This window comes from Hippopotamus amphibius, chromosome X, assembly GCF_030028045.1.
Source record: "Hippopotamus amphibius kiboko isolate mHipAmp2 chromosome X, mHipAmp2.hap2, whole genome shotgun sequence".
Lineage (NCBI taxonomy): Eukaryota > Metazoa > Chordata > Mammalia > Artiodactyla > Hippopotamidae > Hippopotamus > Hippopotamus amphibius.
This window is the reverse complement of record NC_080203.1, coordinates 31,473,400-31,492,157: the sequence shown is the minus strand read 5'-3', so window position 1 is coordinate 31,492,157 and position 18,758 is coordinate 31,473,400. Positions and strand designations below refer to the sequence as shown.

The 18,758-nt window shown below is 43.4% G+C and overlaps 1 pseudogene; it reads left to right on the top strand.

Annotated features, from left to right (window-relative positions):
- Positions 1-17,638: 17,638 nt before the first annotated feature.
- On the top strand, positions 17,639-17,784 carry LOC130842793 (small Cajal body-specific RNA 20; annotated as a pseudogene).
- The last annotated feature ends 974 nt before the right edge of the window (positions 17,785-18,758 follow it).

The following is an 18,758-nucleotide window of genomic DNA, read 5'->3' as shown; positions in this document are numbered from 1 at the left end:
GCCCATTTATATTGAAGGCGTTTCTTCTCAATATTTATTCTGTTATCACCAGCTGCATCCAACAGCACAACAATAGGTGCCCAAAGAAACAAACAAAAATAAGATTTAATGAGAGTGGGATTGGGTTAGGGGAACACCAATACATAAAAGAGGCTTAGGACAGTCAAACTAATGCCTTGTCCCTCATCTTATTCCACTCATACCCTTTATCACAGTCTATCCACAATAATTATTTTTCCCTTATATCATTTTTTTAAATTGTAGTAAAATTCAAATAATATAAAATTACCAGTTCAAAAGTGTACAGTTTAGTGGCATTTAGTACATTCACAATGTTCTGCCACCATCACCACCATCTAATTTTAAAACATATTCATCAGGACTTCCATGGTGGTCTAGTGGTTAAGACTCCGTGCTCCCAATGCAGGGGGCCCAGGTTTGATCCCTGGTCAGGGAACTAGATCCCACATGCTGCAACAAAGAGCCTGCTTGCCACAACTAAAGGTCCCTCATGGCACAACAAAGAACCAATGCATGGTAACAAAGATCCTGATGGTGCAACTAAGACCTGATGAAGCCAAATAAAAAAAAACATATTCATCACCCCAAAATGACACCCCTATTTGTTGAGCAGTCATTCCCCAGTCCTCCCTCCTCCACCCTTGGCTACCACTAATCTGCTTTCTGTCTCCATGGATTTGCCTACTCTGGATATTTAAGATTCATGGAATCATACAATACGTGACCTTCTGTGCCAGCTTCTTTCAGTTGGCATAATGTTTTTGAGGTTCGTCCACATTGTAGGAGAGATTAGTACTTCAGTTTTCTTTTTCCTTGTGTTATTATATGTTAAGATTTATAGGTGACAAAAGAACTGAAGGGGGCCCTGGGGATTTACAAATTTTCCGATGTAAAAAGTAACGGAAAATATTTGTTTATAACAAAACCAAATCATCCTAAAAGGAAGAGAAGCAACTGCTTTCAAATCTCAGATTTCTCTTACCAAGTCAATAAACTGCATTGGATTTTCTAATCACTAATGTTAGAAGAATAATAGGGATGTATAATTTTCCAATTTCTGAAAACATAAAACATATCACTTTAAATGAAAGAAGTATACCCTACATGCAGGAAGCTAGGGTCAGGGGATAATCACCTGGATCTTTACATAAAGCCCCTTTAGTGAGTCAGAGAGGAATAAAGTCAAGTCCCTTTTATAAAATAGCCAACATGAGATAGATACTAATTTTTTCATTCCACAGATGAATAAGTTGTGTCGCAGATGTTTAAAGCCATTTACTGGGAATTCCCTGGTGCTCCAGTGGTTAGTACTCACTGCTGTCACTGCCGAGGGCCCTGGTTCATTCCCTGGTCAAGAAAATAAGTTGCTGCAAGCCACGTAGTATGGCCAAAAACAAACAAACAGGCAAACAAAAAAGAAACAAAAACTCCCCCCAATCATTTGCTTAAACCAGTAGGGGAGCAGAAAAACCAGGGGTAGAATTGTATACTTGCCTCTGCATGTTCTGGGTGTCAGAGTTTGGGGAAGAGGAACTTTTGGTTTTTACTGTGTATTATGAAAACTAAAAATAAGATGTAGTGATGAATTAATTATGCAATAAAAAAGTTAATTCAGCTTCTAGAATACACTTTGTATACAGTGGCCCTCAGAGCAAATCTAATTTATCATTATGCAAGTTGCCAAAACAGATTTGGGCAGGTGGATGCTTGTACTCAAAAATTAATCATTGAACAAGTACCTATAATGCATGATTTCTGGTATTAAAATGATACTATTATTCCCCCTAACTAGCTATAATCTGTTTCTATATATAACATAATTTTACATGATTCTTTTTTTTTAGTTCCTTATTGGAATATAATTGCCTTACAATGTTGTGCCCATTTTTGCTGTACACAAAAGTGAATCAGCTGTATTTATACATATATCCTCATATCCCCCGCAACTCCTTCCCACCCTTCCTATCGCAGCCCTCTAAGTCATCACCCATCATCGTGTTGATCTCCCTATGTTATGCAGCAACTTCCCACTAGCTATCTATTTTACATCTGGTAGTGTATATATGTCTATGCTACTTTCTCACTTCGTTCCAGCTTCCCCTTCGCTGCCCCCCATCCTGGGTCCTCAAGTTGGTTCTCTACACCTGCATCTTGATTCTTGTCCTGTCACTGGGTTCATCAGTACCGTTTTGTTTTACATTTCATATATACGAGTTAGCATACGGTGTTTGTTTTTCTCTTTCTGGCTTACTTCACTATGTATGACCAACTCTAGGTGCATCCACTTCACTACAAATAAATCAATTTCATTCCTTTTTATGGCTGAGTAATATTCCATTGTGTGTGTGTGTGTGTGTGTGTGTGTGTGTGTGTGTATGCCACGTCTTTATCCATTCATCTTTGATGGGCATTTAGGTTGCTTCCATGTCCTGGCTATTGTAAATAGTGCTGCAGTGAACATTGTGGTACATATTTCTTTTTTGATTATGGTTTTCTCAGAGTATATGCCCAGTAATGAGATTGCTGGGTCATATGGTAGTTCTATTTTTAGATTTTTAAAGAACCTCCAAACTGTTTTCCTCAGTGTCTGTACCAATTTACATTCCCACCAACAGTGCAGGAGTACTCCCTTTTCTCTGCACCCTCTCCAGCATTTATTGTTTCTAGATGTTTTGATGATGGCCATTCTGACCAGTGTGAGGTGATACCTCATTGTGGATTTGACTTGCATTTCTCGAATGATTAGTGATATTGAGCATCTTTTCATGTGTTTGTTAGCCATCTGCATGTCTTCTTTGGAGAAATGCCTATTTTGGTCTTCTGCCCATTTTTGGATTGGGTTATTGGCTTTTTTGATATTGAACTGTATGAGCTACTTGTATATTTTGGAGATTAATCCTTTGTTAGTGTCTTCATTGGCAAGTATTTTCTCCCATTCTGAGGGTTGCCTTTTTCTCTTGTTTATGGTTTCTTTTGCTGTGCAGAAGCTTTTGAGTTTCATTAGGTCCCATTTGTTTAGTTTTGATTTTATTTCCAGTATTCTAGAAGGTGGGTCAAAAAGGATCTTGCTTTGATTTATGTCATGGAGTGTTCTGCCTATGTTTTCCTCCAGGAGTTTTATAGTGTCTGGCCTTACATTTTGTTCATTAATCCATTTTGAATTTACTTTTGTGTATGGTGTTAGGAAGTGTTCTAATTTCATTCTTTTACAGGTAGCTGTCCAATTTTCCCAGCTCCGCTTATTGAAGAGGCTATCTATTCTCCATTGTATATTCTTGGCTCCTTTGTCAAAGTTAAGGTGCCCATATGTGTGTGTGTTTATCTCTGGGCTCCCTATTCTGTTCCATTAATATGTATTTCTGTGTTTGTGCCAGTACTATACTGTCTTGATCACTGTGGGCTTGTAGTATAGTTTGAAGTCAGGGAGCCTGATTCCTCTAGGTTCATCTTTCCCTCGCAAGATTGTTTTGGCTATTCGGGGTCTTTTGCATTTCCATACAAATTGTAAAATTTCTTGTTTTAGTTTTGTGAAAAATGCCATTGGTAATTTGATAGGGATTGCATTGAATATGTAAATTGCTTTGGATAGTATCGTCGTTTTCACAATGTTGATTCTTCCAATCCAAGAACATGGTATGTCCCTCAATCTGTTTGTATCATCTTTGATTTGTTTCATCAGAATCTTATAGTTTTCTGCATGCAGGTCTTTTGCCTGTTTAGGCAGGTTTATTCCTAGATATTTTATTCTTTTTGTTGCCGTGGTAAATGGGATTGTATCCTTAATTTCTCTTTCTGCTTTTTTGTTGTTAGTGTATAGGAATGCAAGAGATTTCTGTGCATTAATTCTGTATCCTGCAACTTTACTAAATTCAGCAATTAGTGCTAGCAGTTTTCTGGTTGCTTCTTTAGGATTTTCTGTGTATAATATCATGCCATCTGCAAATAGTGACAATTTTACTTCTTCTTTTCCAATTTGGATTCCTTTTATTTAATTTTCTTCTCTGATTGATGTGGCTAACACTCCCAAAACTATGTTGAATAATAGTGAAGAGAGTGGGCACCCTTGTCTTGTTTCTGTTCTTAGAGGGAAGGCTTTTAGTTCTTCACCATTAAGAATGATGTTGGCTTTTGGTTTCTCATATATGGCTTTTATTACATTGAGGTAACTTCCATCTATGTCCACTTTCTGGAGAGTTTTTAACATAAATGGATGTTGAACTTTGTCAAAAGCCTTTTCTGCATATATTGAGATGATCTATGGTTTTTATCCTTCAATTTATTAATATGATGTATCACATTGATTGATTTGAGTATATTGAAGAATCCTTGCATTCCAGGGATAAACCCCACTTGATCATGGTGTATGACCTTTTTAATGGGCTGTTGGATTCTGTTAGCTAGTATTTTGTTGAGGATTTTTGCATCTATATTGATCAGTGATATAGGCCTGTAATTTTCTTTTGTTGTGACATCTTTTTCTGGTTTTTGTATCAGGGTGATGGTGGCCTCGTAGAATGAGTTTGGGAGTGTTCCTCCATCTCTATTTTGGAAGAGTTTGAGAAGTATAGGTGTTAGCTCTTCTCTAAATGTTTGATAGAAATTGCTTGTGAAGCCATTTGGCCCTGGTGTTTTATATATATATATATATATATATATATATATATATATATATATATATTTAAAGCTATTTATTGGAATATAATTGCTTTACACCCTTGTGCCATTTTTTGAGGTAGACCAAAGTGAATTAGCTGTATTTATACATATATCTCAATATCCCTCCCTCCCACTACTCCCTCCCACCCTCCCTATCCTGGCCCTGTAAGTCATCATTCATCATTGAGTTTATCTCCCTATGTTATGCACCATTGAGCATAATGTTAGCTTTAGGCTTGTAATATATGGCCTTTACTATGTTGAAGTATGTTATGTCTATACCCAATTTGTTTAGTTTTTTATCAGAAATGGATGTTGAATTTTGTCAGAACTTTTTCTGCGTCTACTGAGATGACCATATAATTTTTATTCTTCAGTTTGTTAATGTGGTGTATTACACTGATTGATTTGTGGATACTGAGCCACCCTTGCATCTGCGGGATAAATCCCACTTGATCATGGTGTAGGATCCTTTTAATGTAGTGTTGAATTCAGTCTGTTAATTTTCTGTAGGGAATTTTTGCATGTATGTTCCTCAGTGATATTGGCTTGTACTTTTCTTTTGGTGTGATAGCTTTATCTGGTTTTGGTATCAGAGTGATGCTGGCCTTATAGCATGAGTTTAGAGGCATTCCTTCCTCTGCAGTTGCTTGTAATTGTTAGTGGAGGATGGGTGATAACCCTTCATTAAATGTTTGGTAGAATTCACCTGTGAAGTCATTTGGTCCTGGACTGTTGTTTGTTGGGAGTTTTTAAAAGTACTGATTCAGTTTCATTATTGGTAATTGGTCTGCTCATATTTTCTACTTCTTTCTGGTTCACTCTTTGGAGATTGTACATTTCTAGGAATTTGTCCATTACTTATAGGTTGTCCATGTTGTTGGCATATAATTGTTTATAGTAATGTCAGAGGACCCTCTGTATTTCGGTGGTAGTGGTTGTAAATTCTCCTTTTTCATTTTTCATTGTATTGCTCTGGGTCCTCTCTTTTTATTTCTTGCTGAGTCTGGTGAGGTTTATCAATTTTGTTTAACTTTTCAAAGAACCAGCTCTTAGTTTCATTACTATTTTCTATTGTTTTACTCCCTCTTTAATTTCTTTCTGCTCTGATTTTTCTGATTTCTTTCCTTCTACTAACTTTGAGTTTTGGTTGTTCTTTTTCTAGTTCCTTTAGGTGTAAGGTTAGGTTGTTTATGTGAGATTTTTCCTGCTTCCTGAGGTGGGATTCTATTGCTATCAGCTTCCCTCTGAGAACTGCTTTTGCTGTGTCCCATAGTTTTGGATTATTGTGTTTTCATTTTCATTTCTTTCCGCATACTTTTTGATTTCTTCTTTGGTTTTTCAGTGACCTAGGGGTTGTTTACTAGCATATTGTTTAGCTTCCAAGTGTTTGTGTTTTTTGCAGTTTTTTTCTAATAGGTAATTTCTAATCTCATAGCATTGTGGTTGGTATAGATGCCCAATATGATATCAGCTTTCTTAAATTTATTGGGACTTGTTTTGTGCCTTAGTATTTGATCTGTCTTGGAGAATGCTCTTCATTCATTTGAAAAGAATCGTATTCTGTTAGTTTTGGATGGAATGTTTTAACTATATATATACATTTGTGTGTGTTTGTGTTTGTGTGTGTGTGTGTGTGTGTGTGTGTGTGTGTGTGTATATATATATATATATATATATATATATATATATATAAAACAGTAGGTCTGATATGTCATTTAAGGCCAGTGTTTGTTATTGATTTTTTCTCTGGGTGATTTTTGCATTGATGTAAGTCCCCTCCTATTATTGTTTTCCTGGCAATTTCTCCCTTTATGTTTGTTAATATTTGTTTTATGTATTTAGGTGCTCCTATATTGGGTGCATGTATATTTACAAAGGTTATATCTTCTTCTTGGAATTGATCCTTTAATCATTATGTAATGTCCCTCTTTGTCTCTTGTTTCACTCTTTGTTTTAAAATTTTCTGTTTGATACAAGTAGCACTACCCTAGCTTTCTTTGGATTTCCATGTGCATGGAATACCTTTTTCCATCCCCTCACTTTTAGGCCATGTGACTTTAGATCCAAAGTGAGTCTCTTGTAGGAAGCATGTATGTGGACCTTGTATTTGTATCCATTCAGCCACTCTGTGTCTTTTCATGGGAGCATTTAATCCATTTACATTTAAAGGAATTATTGATAGCTATGTACTTAGTGCTATTTTTAAAATTGTTTTTCGTTGTTTTTGGAGTTCTTTTTGTTCCTTTCCTCTTTTCTTCTCTTCGCTTGTGATTTGATGGCCATCTTTAGTGTTATGGTTCAATTCCTTTCTATTTTCTTGGTGTGTATCTATTGTAGATTTTTGGTTTGTGGTTACTGCGAGCTTTGTATATAGCAATCTATTTCTATGTCTATATAGATATATTATAGTTTTAAGTTGCTGATCTCTTAAGTTCAAACACATTTTAGCAACCCTGCTTGTTTACCGCTCCCCCCCCCCGCAAGTAGTTTTTGACATCATATTTTACCTATTTTTGATTTGTGTATCCCTTAACTACTTATTGTGGATATAGATGACTTTACTACTTTGTCTTTTACTCTTTCTACTAGCTATATGTGTGGCTGACTTAATACCTTTACTGTGTATTTGCCTTTACCAATGAGCTTTTTCCTTTCATAATTGTCCTGTTTCTAGTTGTGGCCCTTTTGTTTTTGCTTAGAAAAGTCCCTTTAATATTTCTTGTAAATTTCATCTCTCCATCAAATCTGAAAGAAAGCCTTGCTGGGTAGAGTATTTTGGCGTAGGTGTTCCCCTTTCATCACTTTATTTTATTTCTTTATTTATTTGTTACACCACAGGCTTGTGGGATCTTAGTTCTCTGACCAGGGATTGAACCTGGGCCCTCATCAATGAGAGTGCTGCATCCTAACCACTAGACCACTAGGGAATTCCCCTTTTCATCACTTTCAATATAGCATGTCACTCCCTTATGGCCAGCAAAATTCCTGCTGAAATGTCAGCTAATAGCCTTTTGGGATTTCCCTTGTATACACCTTGTTGCTTTTCCCTTGCTCCTTTAATATTCTTTCTTTTTCTTAATTTTTGCCATTTTTATGACAATGTGTCTTAATGTGGTCCTGTTTGGGTTGATCCTGTTTGGGAGTCTCCGTGCTCTCTGAACCTAGATATCTGTTTCCTTTCCCAGGCTAGGGAATTTTCAGATATAATGTCTTCAAATATCTTCCCTGCCTCCTTTATTCCTTGTCTTTCTTTTTTCCTTCTATGACCCCTATAATGTTAATATTAGTACACTGGGCATCTCTTAAACTGTCCTCATTTAGTTTTATTCTTTTTTCCTCTTTCCTCTTCAGCTTCAGTGGTTTCCACTGCTCTGTCTTTGCATTTACTGATCTGCTCCTTGGTATTATTAACTTTCTGTTGATTTCTTTCTTTCTTTCTTTCTTTCTTTCTTTCTTTCTTTCTTTCTGCTGCCTTTCAGAGCTCTCTGACCCTAGGACTCCCTGCACTGTGTGGCTCTGACATCATCTAGACTTATAAGTCCCCTCTCCAGTTTCTCTCTCCCTCTGGGATATTTCTCACTTCTCCTCTCCCCTTCTGGGAGGTGGCTCCCATGCCGCAGCCTTTGTGAGGTCTCACCCTGTCAGGGACTTGCCTGCATCTCAAGCTATCAAGTCAATGCCCAAATAATGCTTCTGCCCTTCACAGTCATGTCTTTTCTGTTGATCAACCCTAAAATTCCTCTGTCTTTCTACAGGTGGTGATGAGGAAAGAGGAGGACTTTGGAGATGATCCAGAAACTGATATGGGGGCCACCCAGTCAGCAGGACAACTGGCAAAATGATCTTAGCTGGGATTCCAAGTTTAAAATGCCTCTGTATGAGTTTGGCATTTCATTTCTCTGTGTTGTATTATATGAAAGGAAAATTAAAGTTGACTCAGTACTGCTAAGGGAGCTCTCTTAAATGGAGCTGGGAGGCCAATGAGGAAGTGTGACTTATGCATGTCTCAGCCTGGATGGAATCTGAATTTTTGATAACTTATTGCATTTTGGGGGGGGGGGTGCATTGTATCTTCATTGATGTGTGTCGACTTTTCTCTAGTCATGGTGAGTAGGGTCTTCTCTTGTTGCAGAGCATGGGCTCTATATGCATGGCTTCAGTAGTTGTGGCACATGGGCTCAGTATTGCTGGCTGGCTGGCTTACTCGCTCCACAGCATATGGGATCTACCTGGCCCAGGCATAGAACCCGTGTCCCCTGCATTGGCAGGCAGATTCTTAAGCACTGTGACACCAGGGGAATCCAACCACTTACTGTCTTGACAGAGGCACCCAGAACACCTGCACAATGTTCCAGAAACTCAAGATACTTATTGAACTCTTACCCTAAATAACGCGTGACAACCTATCCCTTAAGAACAAATATTTCCTGTCTTAAATCAGGGTCAGACAACTTTCACAATCTTGTGTTTTTGCCTTTATTAGCCCCTGACTATTTCTTTTCCCCAGAACGCCTTTTCAGTTTTACCCAAATCTGTGTCTCCGGAATTACAATTCCTAAGTCCCCAAATAAACTCTATTCTTATTGCCAGCCTTCTGCATTTCTTGGTTGACAATTACAGTCTATATGTTTCATGCTCTCACCCTCTGCTTCATTAACCTGGCCAAGCAGTAGTGCCAATATTTGAGTGAACCTGATCTTGGGTGGCCTCTGCCTGCAGCAGCTTGAAGCAGTGTTTCAGTTCCCAGTCAGTGACTGAGGTCAGGTTGTGGCAGTGAGAGCATCGAATCCTAGCCACTAGACCAGTAGTCAGTGACAGGGTCCTGGCCCTGTGGCTTTGAAGAAAAGAATTCCCAGAAAGACAGAAAGTAGTGAAACAAGTGAAGTATTTATTAGGGAAAAAAGTGCATGTGGATAGACACATGGGCAGACTTACAGAGCCACGCCCTCGTGGCAGTTTAATTTCCTTTAGGAGCGCCTTAGCCACTTCAGTCGCCTTCTCTGTTCTTGTAGGGAAGGCCTCTATCCATCCAGTAAAGGTATCTATAAAGACTGGCAAGTATGTGAAGCCCTGGAAAGAAGGCATCTGTGTGAAATCTATTTGCCAGTCCGCTCCTGGGTAAGTCCCACGTCGCTGGACTGGGCTAATGAGAGGGGGAGGCTTGAGGTTGCCCCCTGCATTATGGGTGGTGCAAAGGGCACAGGCGCGAGTAACTCTTTTAATTGTCTCCAGGAGCCCTTTCCCTGTCAAAAGTCGGAAAACAACTGTAGACATTGCATCTCTCCCCAGATGGAGAGAATCATGTAGCCCTTTAATAATTTCCCATCAGTCAGAGAGAGGTGTGAGCAATTTCTGACCTATGTGCCACCAGCCATCCGTTCCCTTGGTTCCCGCTCCGTCTCGTGCCCAGTTCTCTTCGGAAGTCGAGTACCTGGGTACAACATTAGAAGGGGTAAGGGATGGGATTAATGCCATTTCGGTTATGGGCATCAGGGCTGCTTTCTTTGCTTCCCAACCTGCCCTATTGTTTCCTTGGGAAACTTGAGAAGTTCCCTTTTGGCGCCCGCGGCAGTAAATGACTGCTACCTGTTTTGGTGTTTGAACTGCTTCTGAGAGATGTAAAAATCTCAGCCCCATATTTTATAGGGGCATTTCTTGCATTTAGAAGTCCTCTCTCTTTCCAGATAGCTGCATGGGCATGTAAAACAAGGAAGGCATATTTTGAGTCTGGGTATATACGTACAATCTTTCCTTCCCCTAGGGTTAAGGCCCGGGTGAGAGCTATCAGTTCAGCCCTTTGGGCTGAAGTGTGAGATGGCAAAGGTTTTGCTTCTACGATGCCATGAGCGCTCTCAATAGCATACCCTGCCCTCGTGACTCCATCTTTAATGAAACCACTGCCATCATAAACCACTCTTCCTCAGGGTTTTCTACGGCCTGGTCTGTTAGGTCAGGTCTACAGGCATAAACCTGGTCAAGGGTTTCCAGGCAAGAATGTGTTAGCTCTGGGCTTTCAGCGGGCATCAATGTGGCAGGGTTAAGGGTGTGGCAAGTTTTGAGAGTTAGCTCTGGGGAGTCAAGCAGCAAAGCCTGGTACTTAAGAAGACGACCTCCAGTTAGCCAATGGTGGCCTTTTATCTCTAGAATCCCTTGCACTTGGTGAGGGGTCTGGACCTCCAGTGGCTGTCCAACGCTGAGCTTGTTAGCTTCTTCCACTGATAAAGCGGTGGCAGCTACTGCCCGGAGGCAGCCAGGCCAACCTCAGGCCACAGAGTCTAATTGCTTGGAAAAGTAGCCTATAGGCTGAGGAACTTCTCCTAGCTTCTGTCTAAGGACCCTCAGAGCTGTCCCCTGATTTTCTGCTACATAAAAGATGAATGGCTTTTTCAAATTGGGGAGACCCAGAGCAGGGGCTCTGGTGAGGGCTCGTTTGATATCATTAAAAGCCTTTTCCTGTTCCCTGTTCCAAAGTAAAGGTTCTGTATATGGGCCTTTAGCGGCCTCATATAGGGGCTTAGCCATTAGCCTGAATCCTGGAATCCAAATTCCACAAAATCCTGCCATGCCTAAGAAGGTACAGAAATGTTTCTTCATCTTTGGAGCACTTAGGCCTAATACAGCTAGTTTTCTATCTGGAGATAACTGTCTACTTCCGGGGCTTATAATACATCCTAGGTATTTAACTTGTTGCTTTGAGATTTAACTTGTTGTTTTGAGATTTGTGCCTTTGTCTGAGAAACTCTGTAAGCCGGGGCCCCAAGGAAATTAAGGACTTCAATAGTATTTTGGTCTGAGGCCTCCATGACCTGTTTGCAGGCTGGGCATGGCCTGGGGGGCTCTTTCTGGCATTCTCGGGCCCGGTGGCCAGTTGACTTGCATTGGTAGCATTCCCCCTCGTTGGTCTCACCTCCAGACGGATAGTTCGACTTCCTTGGCCCCCTTGGGTTGTCCTGAGGTCGCAAGGCATGGCTGACAGCAACGGCTATCAGTTTTGTGTGAGCCCTGGCCTGTCTTCTCTCACGCTGGGTTCTCTCTTCCTCCTCAGCTTGATCTCGATTATTAAATACCCCAAAGGCCACATGCAGGAGTTGGGGTATGGGGGTTTGTGGGCCAAATTGTAATTTTGGGAGTTTCTGCCTAATATCAGGGGCAGATGGGCTGATGAAGTGCTGTCCCAACAGGGACTGACCTTCAGAAGTGCAGGGATCTATGTCAGTAAATGCTTTCTAAATGCCTCCACAAGCCGCCCCGGAAACAGGGCTGGATTTTTTTTTGGTCTTCTTGGGTCGCACCCTTCACCTTTTCATGGTTAACCGACTTTTTGATACACTTTCTCATCCCTTCTAACACACATTGGATCATGTGCTCCCCGGCTTCTGTTCCCGCCTGGGAATTATAATTCCAAGGGGGTTCCTGATTTGGGACTGCATCTCCACCCATAGCATAATGTTCAGGTTGGTCTCTGGCAAGCTGGTCAGCGTGCCCCTGGGCTGCTGCCCAGACTGTCTGTTTTTCCTCAGGGGTGCAGCAGGTGGGTAAGACCCCGTGAACATCCTTCCAAGTTAAGTCACAGGCCAGAGTTAGGGCATGAAACCCTTCAGCAATCTTACTGGGGTCTTCAGAAAACTGGCCCAGTTTCTGTTTGCATTGGTTAAAGAGAAGGGCACGTGTGTTGTCCCTTCACCATTTGCCACTTCCCTAAGAGCGCATACTCTCCCTGATCCTGGGTGATAGGAAGCTCCGCTGCGGGTTACCCCAGAGGGACTAGCCTCTCTTTCTTGGGGTAACGGAGGGTATGGAGGGACACAAGGAGGTGGAGTTTGAGATCGATCAGAGGGACCGGGAGGAGTAGGTGGCTCTGGAGAAGTAGGGATACTGTCAGGAGTAGGAGAAGCGACATTTGCCCCCTGATAGACAGGAGAGCTGAGAAGGGGATCATCTAAAGTGTCCAGAGAGTCTACTGGTTCCCCAAGTTTTGAATTCCGAGAGCCGCATAGGGCGGGATTTTGGTAAAGGACCATAAGAGCCTGAATATAGGGAACCTCACTCAACTTTCCCATGCTGCGGCAGTGAAGATCCAATTGTAGAATGGTATTGCAATTTAGAGACCCGTTTTCTGGCCATTTTTCTCCATTCCCCAACTTATGCAAAGGCCAGGCAGTGCTACAATAGAATTGAAGTTTTTTCTTCCTCAGCCCTTCTATTTTAAAAAATTTCCAATTCTTAAGGATACACTCCAGAGGAGTCTCTTCTGGCTTGGAGGGGGATCCTCCCATGCTGAGTAACCTGCAACCGAGAATGAGACGGCGCTCCTAGAATGATCTGGCGTCCCAGAAACATTTACCAGGAGGCTTTAACCTGAAGAGGTTCGGGGCGTCCCCCAAATTCCCTTCGAGCCTGATGGGGTTTCAAGTGTCCCCTACTCCCCCAACAATTTCTGACCAGACGTCTCTGGTCTTCCTTTGTACCTTGCACGAGGCACCCTCCTAGCACGCACAGGAAAGGGCTTTTGAACCAGTGCAGACTGGTTGCCAGGGCTTTCCTTAGGAGGGATCCCTTGTCTATAGCGCTTATGTCCTGTGATAAGTCTTCCTGTGCCAGGGTGTATTCCTCGCGACTGAGCATCTACAAAGTTCGTAATTCGGGCTTCTGGGTAGCGGCCAGCCTGATAGGCTGTCTGTAGCAGTGTGTAGCCTGCCAAGGCCTGGAGTGAAGGGGGTCCGATAGATGTAAAGACAGACCCTTGGAGAAACCGGAGTTGGGCACTGTGGAGGACGCCATGGGGTTCAGGGCTCTAGGGCTGGGAAGCAGAGAAATTCTCATAGTAAATCTCTGGGCATTGAGTGAGGTGAGAGACTAGACAGCAGAAAATCCCAAAGTCCTTTGCCCTATCTGCCTTGCAGCTAAGATACAATTGGCAATTGTCTGACGACTTTGTCTGACACAGGCAGCCCTGGGTTTGGCAGTGGTGCGGACACAATTTAGGAATGAAATCCAGGAAATCCTTCCCTAAAAGGGCGTGGAGATACGAAGTGAGAAAGAGACCTTGTGGTGCAAGGAAGGTGGGAAAGAAAGGCATAGTGAAGGGTTCCATATGCGACAGTGAGAGAGGAGGAGTGGGAGAAAGAGAAAGCAAGAGCAAAAGACAGGGCCTCAAACCGCAGCTGGGCGAAGCCCGTGGTTTGCCTTGACTTCCCAAATTCCCAGGTTTCAGCACCAAATATGATCTCGGGTGGCCTTGGCCTGCAGCGGCTTGAAGCAGTGTTTCAGTTCCCAGTCAGTAATTGAGGTTGGGTTGCGGAAGTGAAAGTACCGAATCCTAGCCACTAGACCAGTGGTCAGTGACAGGGCCCTGGCCCTACGGCTTTGCAGAAAAGAATTCCCACAAAGATGGAAAGTAGTGAAACAAGTGAAGTATTTATTAGGGAAAAAAAAAAAAGAGCAGAATACGTGTGTATACACACATGGGCGGGCTCAGAGAGAGTCGCCCCTTCATGGCGGTTTGAATGACTTTTATGGGGCATTTCTTCCGTCTTTCTTTTGACCATTTTGATTTGCCTGGTTCAGAGTCCATATCTGGTGTATCTCAGGATTTTCCCACGTGTGCCTGAGCATCTCTTAGCCAAGCTGGATTCCACCGAAGAGGCCTAGGGGTAGGTTTGGCCACTTGACATCACTCCCCTTTGACCTCCGAGGGGGCTGTCTGTGCATATGTAGTCAGCAGAGGTCTGCTGAGGGCAAGAATGAGGAATGTGTGGTCTCCTGTCTTCTACCTGGGCAGGGCCCAGCCTCCTCTCCCAATTGTCTTGTTATTCCTGTCTCAGAGTTATCAGTCCACAGGGAATGAACTCAGACAGTTTGCCCTGGGGGCCCATCTGTCTCCTGCCTCAAACCCATGACATTGGAAATAACTTTTGAGGTCAGAGGTATCAGGCTGCTCTGCGAAGGAGCTCAGCCTGCCTGGATGGTTCCCCCACTAGGCAGGTGCTAGACCTTGTAAGACCTGTGGGCCTAAATACATAAAAAGAGAGCAGTGCATGCCTCTGGACTGAGGGTGGGCTCCCCCTGACCTGATAATGGGCTCTAGTGGGAGGAGCTTCCCATGGGCAGGCTAATGATTTCTGGTACTTAAGGGGAGCAGATTTTGCCCCTTTGACTATCTTTAGCTGGTTCTTTTTAAGAAACAGCAGACAGAGGGGAAGTTCAGAAAACTGAGTAGAAGTTACTAGAGGGGACATCTCCATTTGATAGAGCAGCTCTCTCTCTGTACCAGGCAGAGGGGGATACCTAAATCACTAGAAAGTCTTATCAGTGGAGAAGGCACCCAGGTTTAATCTGCATAACAACCATACCTTGTGTACTATGCTTTTCCTAAAAACCTCCCATAACTGGCTCCCCCCAAACATTTTCTTTTGTCTTTAGCTGGTATTTAAGGTGGTGGTTGGGGCCATTTCGAGGAGTTATTCAGTTTTCCTGGGTCTCTCCCGTGTATACAAGGGTCATACATGTGACTAAACTTCTGTTTGTTCTTCTCCTCTTAATCTTTTATTGCGGTGGGTGGCGGGGCGGGGGGGGGGTAGGGGGGGAGTCGAATGTCCCAGCCAAGAACCTGGAAGGGTAGAGGGAGAATTCTTTTTCTTCTCTGACAGTACTTAGAGCCGGGAGGGTGTCCTTCTCCCTGTCTACTGCTATGGCAGGTTAAGGAGCCCACAAGGCAGACCTCGCAGGCTGAGGCCAGAATCCTAAGGGTACGTAGAGGAGTCACCTTTGTAAATAGCGACCCTGCTGTGCTGCTGTCAGGCTTGCATCTGCTATTGAAGAAGGCATCATTCTAACCCCTCCTCAGAGGAATATGGGGACTCCAACCCTTGGACTGAGCTGGCTAAAGTGATTCTTGAAGTGACTAAAAGCAGAGGTGTTGATATTCCTGTCCCTCCCTGCAAGGAGGGATCTGTCCTACTGAACAGGTGCTTCCGGGCACCGGGTGTGTTGTGGGGGAGTAAGCGCCACCTAATGGGGGCTGAAGACAAACAACTGGCTGCCATAGTCCAGTTAGGAAAAATAGTGTCCCTACTAAGGGATCCCTCACAAAGAGTGTGCAAGATGAGAATGATCCCCAGAGGAGGCTTTATCCGGGTCCACATCACATGCACCTGCTTGATGTGGATTTTGAGGTGTGGAGGGCTCCCAACCTAAGGCAGGCCTCAGAATTACCCAGGCAGACTCAATGGAAAACATAGGCTGAGCCCTCTTCTCTCTGTCTGTCGCCTCAGTTTTGCTCTCCATCTTAGTATACGTAGGTCTTTCTGCTCCATGAATATGTAGTCCAGAACAGCCACTGTAATGGAGCTCATTTTGGGCGGACACAAGTGTACCAGTGGTCAGATATGCATAAACAAACAGCTCAAAGCAGGCTAAGTGAGGTATAGGCTGATACTAGTTCTGTATTTCCAGTGCTGGTTCTGTAAAATCACCTTTACTGCACTTGCGGAATGGGGGGAGGACATCGATTAAATTTTTCTTTGGTTAGACGGAGAAAGACAGATACTGTATAATCTCGTTGCTATGCAGACTTGAGAGAAATCCCACCAAACTCATAGAAAAGGAGATTCGAATTGTGGTTAACAGAGGCCGCGGGTGGGGGAGGGGGAATTGGATAAAGGTGATCAAAAGATATGGACTTCCTGTTATAAGAAAAAGAATTCCTGGGGAGGTAATGTACAGCCTCAGGACCATATTTAACACTGCTCTATGGGATACATGAAAGTTGTTGAGAGTCAATCCTAAAAGTTCTCATCACAAAATAATTTTTTCTTCTTCTTTTATTTTGTATGTATATGAGATGATGAATGGTCACTAAGCTTATTGTGGTAATCATTTCATGATGCCTGTAAGTCAAATCATTACGCTCTGCCCCTTACACTCATACAGTGCTGTATGTGAATTCCTTCTCAACAGAAATGGGAAAAATTTCTTTGGGACACTCATGATGTAAAGTTTGGAAATAGACGAAAACATTGTCTCTTACCCTCATTTGTTTCTTGTCGCTGTTTCTCCCTTCTGAACTCCAATAACAGATCCCTGTGTAAACCTAGGAAAAGCAACTCATGAAAACTTCAGATTTTCTTTTCCTCTGAGCTTGCTATGCCTGCTTGACAAAGCAGAGGCGTGGGCCTCCCAAGCCCTGGCCAGACCTGACTCTGAGCACAGCCTGTGGCCTCAGCCACCAACACTGCTTTCCAGACCACCCCCCCCCCCCACCGCCGCCCCAACTAGCTCTGGAGCCCCTGTCCATCACTGCCTTCACACACACTCTCTGCAGCAAAGCTACTGAAGTCATCCTGATTTATCTTTTTCTGTCTTTCTTTCTTTTCTTCCAATTTTTCCCCCATAATACTCCTTTGACATAACTTTGGCTTTTGTAAGGTCTCAGATAATCAGTCCTGTTCCACTGACTTACAAATTTGTCATAACTGGAAAAGCAAGATAAAATATATTTCACCTTACCACAGGGAAGAATCCAGCCTGAACTTAAAATCATCCTCCACGACCAACACATTCCACACAACCCATCTCTTCATCACAGTACCACAAAAAGAAGAAAAGCCTCAGGTATTAGAAATTCCTCAAGAGACTATTCATGAATGCATTTGGTAGACTCAAAAATTTAAATGTGTGAGGAATCCTCATGGAGTAGGCTCCACTCTGTATAACTCTTGCCTAACTTCCACCTCTCTCAGGTCTGTGGAACTTTGTTTGAAATTGTCTTTTTAGTGTGTTTGTTCTTTAGAAATATTTCAAAGGTTGCAACCCACCCACCCACCTCCACTATAATGCATAACCTACTTTGTTAGCAACACTTTCAGACTGACATATCAAAGAATTGCAGAAAATGAACATTTAGGGCTGCCACTCTCTCCACTACTTTACCAAACACTTAGAAACTCCAGCAGGAGAGGGCCTCTCTCCCGTGGGGCTGTGCGTGTGTTGGGGTGGGGTCTCTTTTCTCCTCAGCCCTTGGGTTGGAGGCCCTGATCAGCCCTGCAGGATCCCTGTCAGGGCCGCCATGAGCTGGGCAGCCTTGTTTTCCTACCTCGGGGAGCCAATACTTGGTGTACACCAGGCTGGGCCTTACGTGGCAGCACTGGGCACTGGGACTCTGGCTTTCCCGAGACACTGCCAGGCTCTCGTGGACTGATCCTGGCCTAGGCTGGCCCCAAAGTAGCTGAGCCTCCTGCCTGCCCCCAAGCAAAGACACATGCACCCCCAACAAGTGGTCACCTACCCCAGAGGTGCCCGCCAGCGAGGGGGCCTCTCACCTTCTGCCCCCCTACTAGACAGCTGCTTGGTCACAGCGGATGTCACCAGGAACACGGTCCAGGCGTGGAGGCTGTTGTAGAAGGGCATCTGAGGCAACCTCGCTTGCAGGGGAAGCTCACCGTTTTCCCTGCCGGGACTGACTTGGGAACCAGGCAGGCCACTCCATTCCTCAGCTCTCAGCTGCGTCTCCTGCACGGGGTCCCCTGCAGGACTGCGATGCAGGGGTGGAGAGGAAGAGCCCTGAGTTGGTGCTGGAGAAGAAGGGCACCCTAGGAGTCAGGGCAAGCTAGTCAGACCCGCCCCTCAGCGCACTGGCTGCAGCACAAGCCCTGCCCTAGGCAGGGAGCTGCCTCCAGTGGGACCCCTCAGGCCCCAAACCCTGTGAGCTGTGCCACCCAGCCCGGGCCCACTCCTCTGGACATTGCTTAACTTTCATGCGCCTGCTTCTTCAGTTGACAAAATGGTGTTTTACGAAAGCTCTAAGAATTTCTACACACCTAAAAGTACTTTCTTCACTAAAAAAGTTCCAGAGCATCTCATTTTGTGCTAAAAGCATTCTCTGTGGAAAAGACGACAAAAGAACAGCTGTGGGAGGATGTCAGTTGGACTCTGTGCTCCCTCCTTCCCATCAGGGTCAGCTTAACTAAACATACATTGGTTGTTCATCTGTTGTGCTCTGAGTGTGAATTATCCCTCACTCCAATGCCTAAGTGTTTGTAAATGTATTCCTCATGCAAGGAACTTATGCTTGGTTTTAA